Genomic DNA, 12774 nt, shown 5'->3' on the forward strand with positions numbered 1-12774 from the left:
TGTTTTGTAGATTCACGTGTGACAGGTGGTGTGATGCAAGTGAGTCCCTGATCCTCTTGACTGTCTGTTACAGTCATGGGTTGAGAGGGCTTAGCCTCCAGTCTGGCTGTGTATTTGCATCTTTCACAGGTGTATAACTCAGAAGTTTTTACTTTGACAACAGTAGAGCTCAATGGATGTGGTGGTGATTACCCGGTCATTCATGACAGTTAAACTTTAAGCATGAGACTATGTAACTTCTCTTTAACTTACCTATGTCTGCTCCTTTCCCAAGCCCTATCATTTCTATAAGACAGCAAAGACAATCAAAGTTTGTCCCTGCATTCCTCCCTCCCACTTATACTTAATTACAGAGGAATCAAAAAACCTGATGTAGAAAGGTACCATCTTTTGACTTAGCTTTTCTGCCCTTGCTTCATAGGAATCCCCAGTAGTGTACTCGGAGATACCATATTCCATTCCTTTTTAAATAGTACTTTATTGCCTCCTAATTTACTGCATGGCCCTTTCCTTACAACCCCTGACATAACTGCATTATTTCCTACTTCTCCGTCAGCTGCAGCTCCCCATTTTTAAAAGGAAATAAAAACATAAAAGAAAAGACCTTTTTTCTTTCACAATCTAACTTGTCTAATTGCCCTTAAATCTGGCTGATTATCTTCCCCGGACACTGGATTATACTGGCTGATTATTTTGGGTTTTTTTGTACTTTCCTCTGTCCCAGGTGTAGCCTTGCTCCATTTGCCCTTGCTGTGCTCGGGCTCACTTTGCTCCCCTCCCACCCCCCATGTCATTTCCTTTATACCTAACCACAGGTTGCTCCCAACCATCAAACTCCTCCCCTTCCTGTTATACAAGCTAACACTTAATACAAACTCTCTCCGTACCTTAGAACTCCTCCCCAAACTCTCAACCGACTCACCCTATTAAAGCCCTCTCCTCCTCTTCAGACATGCCAGACTTAATTATTCCTGTCATATTTCTACCTGCACTGCTCCTACGCAACATAACATCACCTCACACACTCTTAACCTCTATACATAAAGCCACCACCTACCCTCACCAAAGCTGCTTTTCTTAACCTCAGCAACCCATACTCATCTTTGCATCTATCCTTCCAGTGAATATACCACTCCCTAAAATAAAAACTCCTCCTTTCAACCATAGAACATCTAAGTATAAAACAACTACCCACAAAAAATGAAAGCTTATGACTTTCCAAGGACTCAACTCTTGTCAGGTAATATACACCCAAACCCTGGTCCTGACACTATTCCTAACATCCCACCAAAAGATCACCCCCAATTCTAATCAACCATCCATACCAAAATAGAAAATCTCCTTCTGTTCTATCAATACTCGAAGTATGCTCAACAAACTAAGCCAGTTTCATGCTTGGGTATCTCCTCATACCTTACACATTATCTCTGTCACAGAAACTTGGCTTAAACCTCAAACCAAGATAAAGACATTCTTCCTCCAGGTTATAATATACTTTGCCAAGATCACTTAAAGATAAAAGGTGGAGGTGTTGCTTTAGTTTACTCTAACTACCTAACTCTCTCCCTTCCAAAAGAACCAATTCCCTCTACACCTACTGAAATACTAATAACAAACCTCAAACCCAATGACTCTGCTACCATCACAGTAGTAGCCATATACATTCCATCAGGGAACAACATCCCCTTAATGGAAAGTATACTGTCATATCCCTCCATAAATTTCCCTAATGAAACTATCCTTCTTGGGGACATAAACATTAATTGCATAACCTTAATTATTCAAACCCTCCACAATGCATAAACCTCCATGGATTTACACAACTAATCTCCAAACCTACCCATACTAATAACTTTCATTCTTCAAGCTCCTTGATAGATTAATTATTGTTTCTAATCCTAGCAAATACCATAACCTTGAAACTCTACCTGATGCCCTGAGCAACGATTCACCTAAAAAAGTGCTGCAATACATCACCCACCTCCCCAAACCACACTGGCTTATCAACTGCCACAAACTTTCAGCCTTTAACCCAGACAAGTTTAAAACCCTCCTCTCTAGAATGAACTGGAATTTCCTTACTCAGCTCCCACTCAGTGAAGCAGTAAATGCCTTCAACTCAACTTTCCTAAACATTTTAAATTCTCTAGCCACACCAAGGAAAGTTCAATTAAAGGCAAATATTTCACCCTGGCTAACTAAAACCACCCATACCCTTATGAAATCCAGAGATGAAAAACATGGGTACAAACCAAACTTCCAGCTGACCTCCTAATGTATAAAAGAACTTAGAAATTAGACAAAAAAAATTATCAACAAAGACAAAAAAGACTTGTTATAATTGCCCAAAAACATTAAAATCTGATCCAAAAAAAATGATTGAATGCTATAAACCAAATACTCCATCCAGGTAACCCAACTTCACCAAACCCATGTCCTGACAAGTCACCTGAAGAAACTGACAATACCTTCAATGCCTACTTTATTGAATCCATTTCCAAACTATTTAACCCCAACCTCTCAAACAACAACACTTCAAACCTCCTTATACACCCCTCAACCACTGTCTCAGTAAAGTCCTTCTCTCTCAAAGCTGTCTCCACTGACCATATCAGAAATCTACTTTCAAAGCTCAAACCATGCTATCAGCAGACAATATTCCTTCTTACTTTCTCTGGATTGCTGCACACTCCCTTGCTATGCCTGCATCTATACTAATCAATCACTCCATCTCTGAGTCTAATGTTTCTTCCACGTGGAAATAGGTTTACACTCTTCCTATTTATACAGGATGTAACGCCACAGAAATATCGAATTTCAGACCTATCGTTATCCTCTCCCCTCTCTTCAAAATCCTTCAGAAATGTATACGCAACACGTTATGCATTATCTCATACAAGAAAAACGTCTTACTCCAATGCAGCATGGCTTCCGTCCCAAGCATAGCACAACCACAGCTCTGCTATCATTTCTCAACACCTTAGCCCTGGCTAAAGATGATCACAAACCCATATCCTGTCTGTTCCTTGACCTTTCTAAGGCTTTTGACACTGTCGCGCACACTCTGCTACTTAGTAAACTTGTAGACCTAAACTTCTCCCTGATACAGTTGCAAGGTTCTCTAGCTATCTCTCTGATAGGCTGCAGTCAGTATGATGGGACTCAGCAGTATCTACCCCTCTCTCACTAAGAACTGCTGTTCCCCAAGGTTCCATTCTTGGACCTCTACTCTTTAATACCTTCACCAATTCACTCCACTCCTGTTGTCCTCAGTCTAACATTGTCCAATATGCAGATGACTCTACAGTCATAACTATTGCTAACTCCCCTTAGAACTCCTAACAAATACCCAGACATCTTTCAACTCAGTAGAGACATGGCTCACTAATAATCAGCACATCCTCAACCCTAAGAAAACAAAATGATTACTCTTTCTACCTAAATCTGCAAACCACATTAAACTTTCCTTCTCCATAGGGTCCCTAAACAATACACCTATAGAACTAGCACAAAACTCCTTGGCATTACCATTGACGACCAAGTGAAATTCGATTTTCACATTAACGACTGTATCAAAAAAAACACCAAAAGCTAGGACTACTGTACAGGAACAACACATTCCTAACTACTGAAGCTAGGATTTATCTTACCCATGCCTACCTTCTACTATGCTTATCCTATTGTTCCCAAATACTCACAAATCTGAACTCCTCCGTACTTACCAAATTAGAATCAACCTACCACAAAATAGCTAGAGTTGTAGCTCAACAAACATATAAATCTCACCACTGTCTCTCCCTAAAATACCCGAACTGGCCCGAACTACATCAACTGTTTCTACAGTCTCAACTCCAAATCATACACTCCATCCTATATCAGCCTGATTTCTGCCCAAGTCTATCTTCTCTCATCTCTCACTACTCCCCTATCAGACTTCTCCAAAGCTCAACCCAAGACCTACTAAAAATCCATAAACCCAAATCCAACACAGGGTGCAACTTATACAGCTACCATTCCTCTATTGTATGGAACAACCCCCCACTAGAAATAAGGACCCTAACTCACCCCAAACAATTTAAGCTAGCAACCAAAGACCATTTTAAAAAACACTGGCCTGCCATTGTACTCACCCTCCCTGATTATTACCTACCTTTATAGTTCAGTCAAACTAACTTACTAAAACTTATCATTAACTACTTCATCATATGCTTCCTATGCGACCTCCAAAGCTTCTATACTCTGTTCCCTGAAATTCTTATGTAACATTTTAAGTTTCTACTACTCTGCATACAAAACCTAATATTTACTTAATTTTCTTTTTAAACCTAAACATTAAACTTATTCTATTTTTTTAACATTCTCCTTTCTGTTTATAGTATTGTTTTATCTGTCAACAATATACATGCATGTAGCTTACATATTTTAATTACCAGATTTCTATATTGTTATTTTAATTGAAATGTATCTGTATTGTTATTTTTATTGCATTGTATATCTTTGGAGCTTTTCTCCCCGGGCTTCCGCTGATAAAGGGCAATAACTCAGCCAGACTCTCCCGGTCAACAAATGTAAAATAAATAAATAAATAAGTACATTTTGTAACATCACGAATGAATACCTGCACATGTGGAATTCCTATCTGCACAGTTTAACGGCTCAGTGTACAGACGCACATGATTCATTGAATTCTTTCTCTCTCTAAACTGTCAGAAGTCACATATTGGGGGGCGTGGCCAAGGATGAACACAGGATAGCAGCAGATTTCTTCAGCTCCACCAACATAACTACATTAACAGGAAATTATTACTTCAAAATTCAACTAATGGAATAATTTTCTTTCTAATAACATTTGGAATATCAGTATCTTGAACAATATTTAAAAAAGAAAGAAAATTTAATTAATTTTCCTGTCAGAAATCTTTTTGGAAATTTCTCTCTCATCACTTCTGTTCAGAATGAGTTCCAGCAAGGCTAACAGCCAGGATTCCAGCATTAAGAAAGAGCTTCAGACTTTACTATCAACTATTCAGCAACTAACAACTAAAATGGACAGACTGGATGTTAAAATTGATAACTTTATAGAGAAAACCACAAAACAAATGGATGTGCTACACCAAGATAAACAACATCAGAAAGCTCAGATTACAGGTATAGAAGAGACTCTTAATGATATGGACAACAGAATTAAGGAAGAAGAAATAAACATTGAATTCTTATTGAAACAAAACACACACCTTCAAACCAAACTAGATGACTTGGAAAACAGATCCAGACGCAATAATATAAGGATTTTTGGACTGCCAGAAAATATAGAAGGTAACAACATTACATCCTTTTTAAATACTTGGCTTCCCAAAACTTTAGATCTGTCAGAAGCATTTTCTTTTGGTATTGAAAGAGCCCATAGGTCTTTATCTAATTCTAATACAAATAAAAAGTATCCTAGATCAGTTATTGTAAGATTTTTATCATCTTATGATAAGGAGATGGTATTAAAATCTGCATGGGCTAAAGCACCTATAAAAATTAATGAAGCAACTGTGCGCTTTGACAATGACTATTCTTCTTTGGTAATATCAAAAAGAAAGGTCTTTTTACCATTAATAAGAGAGCTTAAGAAAGCACAGTTCAAAACTCATCTTTTATTTCCTTCCAAACTAAAAATCTTTTTACCTGATGGCCCTAGAATTTTTGAAGACTTGGACTCTGCTTTGCTGCATATTAAAAAAAATAAAATATTAGATAAAATAGAGGATATGGAATGGGCAAGTCCTTCGTTAAAGAGAATGGCAACAGGAACTTCTTGGAAGACTTCAGAGAAACAAAAAAGACTAAAAAATAAATTACATGTTTTATATTTCTTTGAACTCTTTAATTACAGTTACTACATTTACAAGAAAACCACAAATATCTTAATGATTTGTTCAAAGTTATTTTAATGTGCAAGAACTGAATTTTGTTTTATAAATAATCAAACTTCCTGAGAAACAAATAACCTGATATGAATCAACTTGTTTCTCTTTTGTGACAGAGAGACCTATGGTTAGTAATTTGATACATTTCCTTTCTTTTCTTGTTTTAAATAGTGGCATTCTCTTTAAACTAAACATCTAGAGAGGGGTGGGGGAGAGCAGGGAGATGGGAAGGATGAAAAGAAGGAAATAAGGGGAAAAATAATCTATTATCTCTTTAAAATTATTTATGCTGTTTAAATATTACTGCTATATATTATACCATGACTAAATTGCTTAAATACATGACATCAAATAATATGTCATGATATAACTGCATTTGACTAGAACTAAAGCAGTTGAAAGTAATATGTCTCAGGTTTTACTTTATTAAAACAAACAGCAAGTAAATATCTTTGTAGGTACTTCTCTTTTTTTTTTTTCTCTCTTACTTATAAGGTAATAAGGTTCTGATAATACTGATATGTGTATGTAACAAGCTCTGAATGAGAAAATGAAATGGGGCATATAAAAATAAATTATGTTTATGTTAAACAATTGAAGGCTTGGTTTCACTGCCATAGAGACAGCAATGACTTGTGAAGTGCTTCGACAAGGTTTTACACTGCATAAATCCATTTGTACTACAAAATGAATGTCTGTCACTTACTTTTATTAAAATTCCCGCCAGAATGTTATGGGAGACAATTTGGGTTGTGGGAATCCTCGTGAATAGTGTCCTCGAGCCATTTTAAAAGCTTCAACATCCAGAAAACACACAGAGAAGCTGAAAGCAGCCATTTTGAACTTTGACCCCTGATTTCACACAGACTCATCGCAAATTCAAGAAGTAAACTGTTTCAGGAAGTAGAACTGCTGTAAATGTGGTATTGTGATGAAAAACGAACTTTATAACAACAAAATGTGAGTTTTTTCTTTATAATAATTTACTTATTTAAGATGTAACTTATAAAATATAAAAGTTATAATGATTTTAAATGACTTAATATGCCATAGTAAACAAATGAGATAATTTAGAAGGCATAGAAGGTAAAACTCATGCACATATGTCTTTGAAAGCTTTTATGACTGCTGCACTTTAATGCATATAGATGCTTATGATTTAAAGATATGTAATGTTATAATGCATTTGCCTTGACTAACAAACAAGTATGTGCATTATTATGATTATATTTCAAAAGAAAATGTCATGTGATACATTTTAAAGCTGCAGTACAGATATATAAGATACAGATGGCTTTCATCACAATGATATATGTATAACTAGGGATCAATATTGCTGTGTAGTATGTTCTTTTAACTTATATATTGAGAATAATCATTTTATTTAACTGGTAAGAATAAATATGAGAAGGAAGCTTTTAGTGCATGTAATTTAAAGTTTTAAAGCTACTAACAGTACTGCTATGACAGAAAATGGGAATACCCTAATGTAAGTAATGTCTGAGTCATAATAGCCTGAGATAACAAATGTTATTGAATTCAAATGAGCATAAACATATAATAAGAACTTATTATTACAAATTTTATTAAACTACCATATGGGTATTCTTTTTTTTTTTTTTTTTTTCTCTCTCTCTTCTCTGCTCCCACTTTCAAGATTATTAGAATGCTATTATGATTATGAATTTATTATATAGAATAGATGTACATAGCAATAGTAGTTGATTATAAATGTTTTATATGATTATATGAAGCTGTTATATAAATTGTTTAAGCCTTGCTATAATAGATAATCAAATTAAATGAGGTTAACTTTAGTTAATAATAGTTAGTATTGAATTAATTCGGTGGCAGCTGGAGTACTGCTGTGTAGGATAGGGGGATAACTTGAGTGGTATTTGTTACTCGAAGTTGGAGTTCTTAACTCCAGGCTGGAAGCATTGTTTAATCCAAACAATATTTTCACCTGATTATTGTCATGTATATGTAGTTTTGACATCCACATCACATTTTATAAACTCATTGTCACTACACACAAAAGTTAAAAGTACACAAAATTCCATAAGATTTTCATTAAATACAGCTATATTTAATAGAACACCTAAAGGAGGAGACATAATAATATTTATTTTAGTAAATGTTATTTTGATTATAAGTTTTATATGTTTATAAAAGTTAAATGGTAACTTTAAAAGGAATTTCTTTAAACATTAATGGATTGAATAACCCATGTAAAAGGGCAAGTTTAATGAGATATATTAATCTGCATAGAGCCAATTTAATATTCCTTCAAGAAACACATCTCCTGAAAAAAGATATAGATAAATTAGCCACTAATAAATATACAGTCTTGGTCAGCTCAGAGCACACACAGGAAAAAAAGAGGAGTGGCTATCTTATGGAACAAAAATATGCCCATACCTAAAAGTATTAAGTCATATAAAGATGATAAAGGAATGTTCTGCCTGGTTACAATACAGATTAATGGGAAAATATATACATTAATTAATGTATACTGGATACCAGGAACTGGCACTAATACAGTGAAACACCATCTCAATAAGATTATATCATTTTCTAAAGGAGATATTATTTTAGCAGGAGAATTTAACTGTATTCTGCATGAAAAAGATACTACTACTATAGGAAAAAGGAAAATCACATCAATGCAAAACATTTAAAGGATTTCATTAATTTATATTATTTGAATGATATTGATAATCAGACAGATTCTAAATCATTACCATACACTTTTTTTTTCTAATAGACATAAAACTTATTCAAGAATAGATAGAGTCTTTATTTCTAACCAACTGGTAACAGACTTAATTAATTCTAAGATCATTTCATGTCCTATATCAGATCATAATTCAATTGTCTTTGAATTTATGGTAAATAGTACTTATAATGTTCAGATCAAAAGAATACCAGCATACTTAACTCAACTAAAGGATTATAAAGATTATATACTTACAGAGGTGCAACATTTCTTAGACTTAAACACTACACCTGACGTCTCCATTATACACATTTGGGATGCTCTAAAATCATATTTATATGGACAAAGTATCAGATGGTATAATAATAAAAGGAAATCTTGGGACAAGGAATTAATAGACATTCAAAACAAATTAGACTCATATAAACATAATAAAGAAAATATTATGGACAAAAAAGTCATTGAGGAAATAAATAAATTAAATGAGAAATACAAAGAAATTTTAAGTCACAAAGTCAAAATAACTTTAGAGAAATATAAATTTTTGTCTTACTCAATAAGTCCCAAATATTTACATAGACTTAAAAATAAAACAAAAAGGCTGAATAAACAAAATCACATCAAAGAAATTTTCTCTCCAAGGAAAAAGAAGAACATTTCTAGTTTACCAGAAATATTAGATGAATTTAGAAATCACTTTCATAATATTAACCATGATAACATTAATATGGATTCTAAAGACAAAATAAAGAACTTTATAATTACAAACATGAACAAAAAACTTAATAAACAACAGACTAAATTAATTGATAAAACTATTTCATATACAGAGGTTATCACACAAATAAATAAACTTAAATCAAACAAAGCACCAGGTAATGATGGTATTATTCCAGAGATTTATAAAATTCTTCCTAAGAGTACTTACTCATTAATACATAAGGTTTTCATTTCAGCTCAAAATGAGTTATCAATTCCCCCATCCTGGCAATACACATTTATTTCACCAATTTTGAAACCCAATAAAGACCCAACCAGATGCACTTCATATAGACCTATTTCATTACTTAATGTTGACTATAAAATGTTCATGAATATATTTGCTGACAGATTAAAGACAATCATTCCAGGTATAATAGATATAGATCAGACAGGCTTTATTATAAATAGAAATACTTTTGATAATATAAGGAGAACTTTAACGCTAATTGATTATGCAAACAGAAAAAAAAAAAGACTTGACACTCATTAGTCTTGATATAAGTTCAGCATTTGACTCAGTAAGTTGGGACTATTTGTTTATCTTATTGAAGTGTACAAATTTCTCTGATGCATTTGTGAATTTAATTGAACATCTATATAAAGGAGCATTGGCTTATATTAAAATAGGAACATATGTCTCACAAAAAATACCCATATTAAAAGGTACAAAACAAGGGTGTCCACTTTCACCATTATTATTTACTTTAATAATGGAGCCTTGGGCTAATTTGATTAGAAACAGCAATGATATAGAAGGATTTGATATAGATGAAAATACAATATCTAAAATCCAACTTTTTGCAGATGATGTTCTAATTACATCAGCAGGAACAAATTCTTCTATGCAGTCATTATTTGACAAGATGACAGATTTCAAGAATATTTCTGGTTTGATATTTAATGAAGAAAAAACTAAAATATTACCAATATACGCATGGAAAAATGTTCTCACTAATGATTTTCTCAAATATATACCCAATTCAGGTCAAATAACTTACTTAGGCATAATATTAACTAAAGATATTAAATCCACTATACATAATAATTATAGTAACTGTCTTCATAATATACAAAACCTTTTCAATAGCTGGAACAATATGTTTTTTACTATGGAAGAAAGACTCACAATTATTAAAATGATAATATTTCCGAAGATATTATACATAATACAATCAATAATACTCCCACCTACAAAAATAATTATTAAGAAATTGAATTCACAAATGTTAAATTTCTTATGGGCACCTAATAGACCTAGGATTGCATTAAAGAAACATACTAATAGTTGGTCTCAAGGGGGCATATCATTTCCTGACTTTAATCTATATGCTATCTCTTCTATTATAAAAGTTATAACATTGCTAATAGATCAGTCATATGTTGCAAAATGGAAGGAATATTGGGAACTAATTAGTATGCACTTTACGAAAATATCATTAACACACAAAAATACTATTGTAAACAATCCCATGTTATGGTTACTAAAAGAGTTTTGTACCTCATCTATTACACCAAAATATATAGCTAGTTACCCATTAAATATTATTATTAGATATCGTAATTTTATATTTATGCATCCTAAGTATAAGGAATGGAATTTTATTTTATTTCCTATAATGTATACACAAGGTATTCTTTTATCATCCACCTCTGAAAGAATTCTTTTGGTCACAGAGAATGATTTAAAGTATTGGTATCAGTTGTTGTCTGACAATAAAGCAAAAAATTTAGACTTTTTAAAGCAAGAATTTGATTTGAGAGAGACATGGTGGTTAGAGATTCAGACTTTTAGACAACATCTTATTAATAAACTTGATTTAATGTCTTTAACAGTTAAAGAATCTGTCCCAATTCTGATTGATTACTTGATATTAAATTTACAATATAGGGTTTCTGATAAAGGTAAGCTCTCACACATACATAAAATTATTAGAGAAGAAACACATTACAGCTCAGATACTTACTGGAATTATTTCATTTCCATTAAAGGTGAATCACCAAAACAACAAGATAAACAATATATATTGGAATCTGCTTATAAAACTACTTCTTCTATTAATTGGAGACTTTTTACCTGGAAATTTTTACATAGATCTTTCTATACACCCTTAATGATGAATAAAATAAACAATAAAGACAACATATGTAAGAGATGTAATGTAGAAATAAATGCTGATTGGGCTCATATGTTTTATGACTGTATAAAACTGAAGGAATATTGGATGTTAATCAATGATTTTTTACAGGCTCTTTTCACAGATAATTTCATAGTCTCTAAATCACTTATATTATTTAACACCCCTGTTCCTAAATGTGTTAAAAAAAGTTAAACTTCCCTTATTATGGTCTATTCTAGCAGTGGCTAGAAAAATAATAACCAGAAATTGGATTTCAGATACTCCTCCTTCATTTAATGAATTTAAAAATGTTATGACTGAAGTGTGTCATATGGAACTAATGACAATAAAGTCAAGAACCATTAGAAAAACGTCTTACTATAATATATGGGATACTTTACAAAATTTGTTAAAACAGTCTTAGTTTCATTAGTAAGATGTTACAGTTTAATTAATTGATTTGATTTGCAGTGGATGTCTTTGTAAATACTTTGGTTGTTTTATCAAATGTTATAACTGTTTATATATTAACTGCTTGTATAAGATTGTTATAATATTTATTTTGTATGTTAAAAATAATAAACTTGTTTTAAAAAAAAAGAAGTCACATACTCAAAACAACAACATTACCAACATTGTACAGCAAACCGAAGATTCATTCCAATGTGGGACCACCAGTCTCTATATATACCTACCTTTTGGTCACACACACATGCAGAGGATGCAAACAATGGAAGACAAAACTAAGTATCATCTCCCTTTTTGTAGCTGTAATAAAACCAGAAACATAGTAAGCAATGTATAACATTCCAGGGCTATAAAACGCTTGACTCTGGCAGCATGTGTTAATGCATTTTTATTCATGCCAGATGTTACTGGCTTTGAATACGGGTTTAGGTAGTGTTTATCAGAGGGAGGTTGGAATAATGGTTAAGTTATTTACCTTACAGACACAAGATGCAGGATTTGATTCTCATATGGGTTAATTGGCTAGGCTTAAAATGGCCCACAAGGGAGTTAGCCTAGTTCTAATCTATGAACCTATGAACTACTGGAAACAGGCGACCTTCCTGTACACTGGCTACAGGAAACAAGTGACCTTCCTGTACATTGACTACAGGAAACAAGCAACCTTCCTGTACACTGACTACAGGAAACAAGCGACCTTCCTGTGTTCTTGTTTCAACATTGCAAGACTCAGTAAAATAAGATAAAAGCATAGATTTTTTCTTTTCTAAATACTTCTTACCTTTTCAAATTA

The 12774-nt window shown here is 32.9% G+C and overlaps 1 protein-coding gene across 1 annotated transcript in view; it reads left to right on the forward strand.

Moving 5' to 3' along the window:
- LOC122798673 (zinc-binding protein A33-like) overlaps positions 1-12774 on the forward strand; it is a 251661-nt gene that overhangs the window by 91120 nt on the left and 147767 nt on the right. The window lies entirely within an intron of this gene.

This window comes from Protopterus annectens, chromosome 3.part1, assembly GCF_019279795.1.
Source record: "Protopterus annectens isolate FY-2018-M chromosome 3.part1, PAN1.0, whole genome shotgun sequence".
NCBI classification, from domain to species: domain Eukaryota; kingdom Metazoa; phylum Chordata; order Ceratodontiformes; family Protopteridae; genus Protopterus; species Protopterus annectens.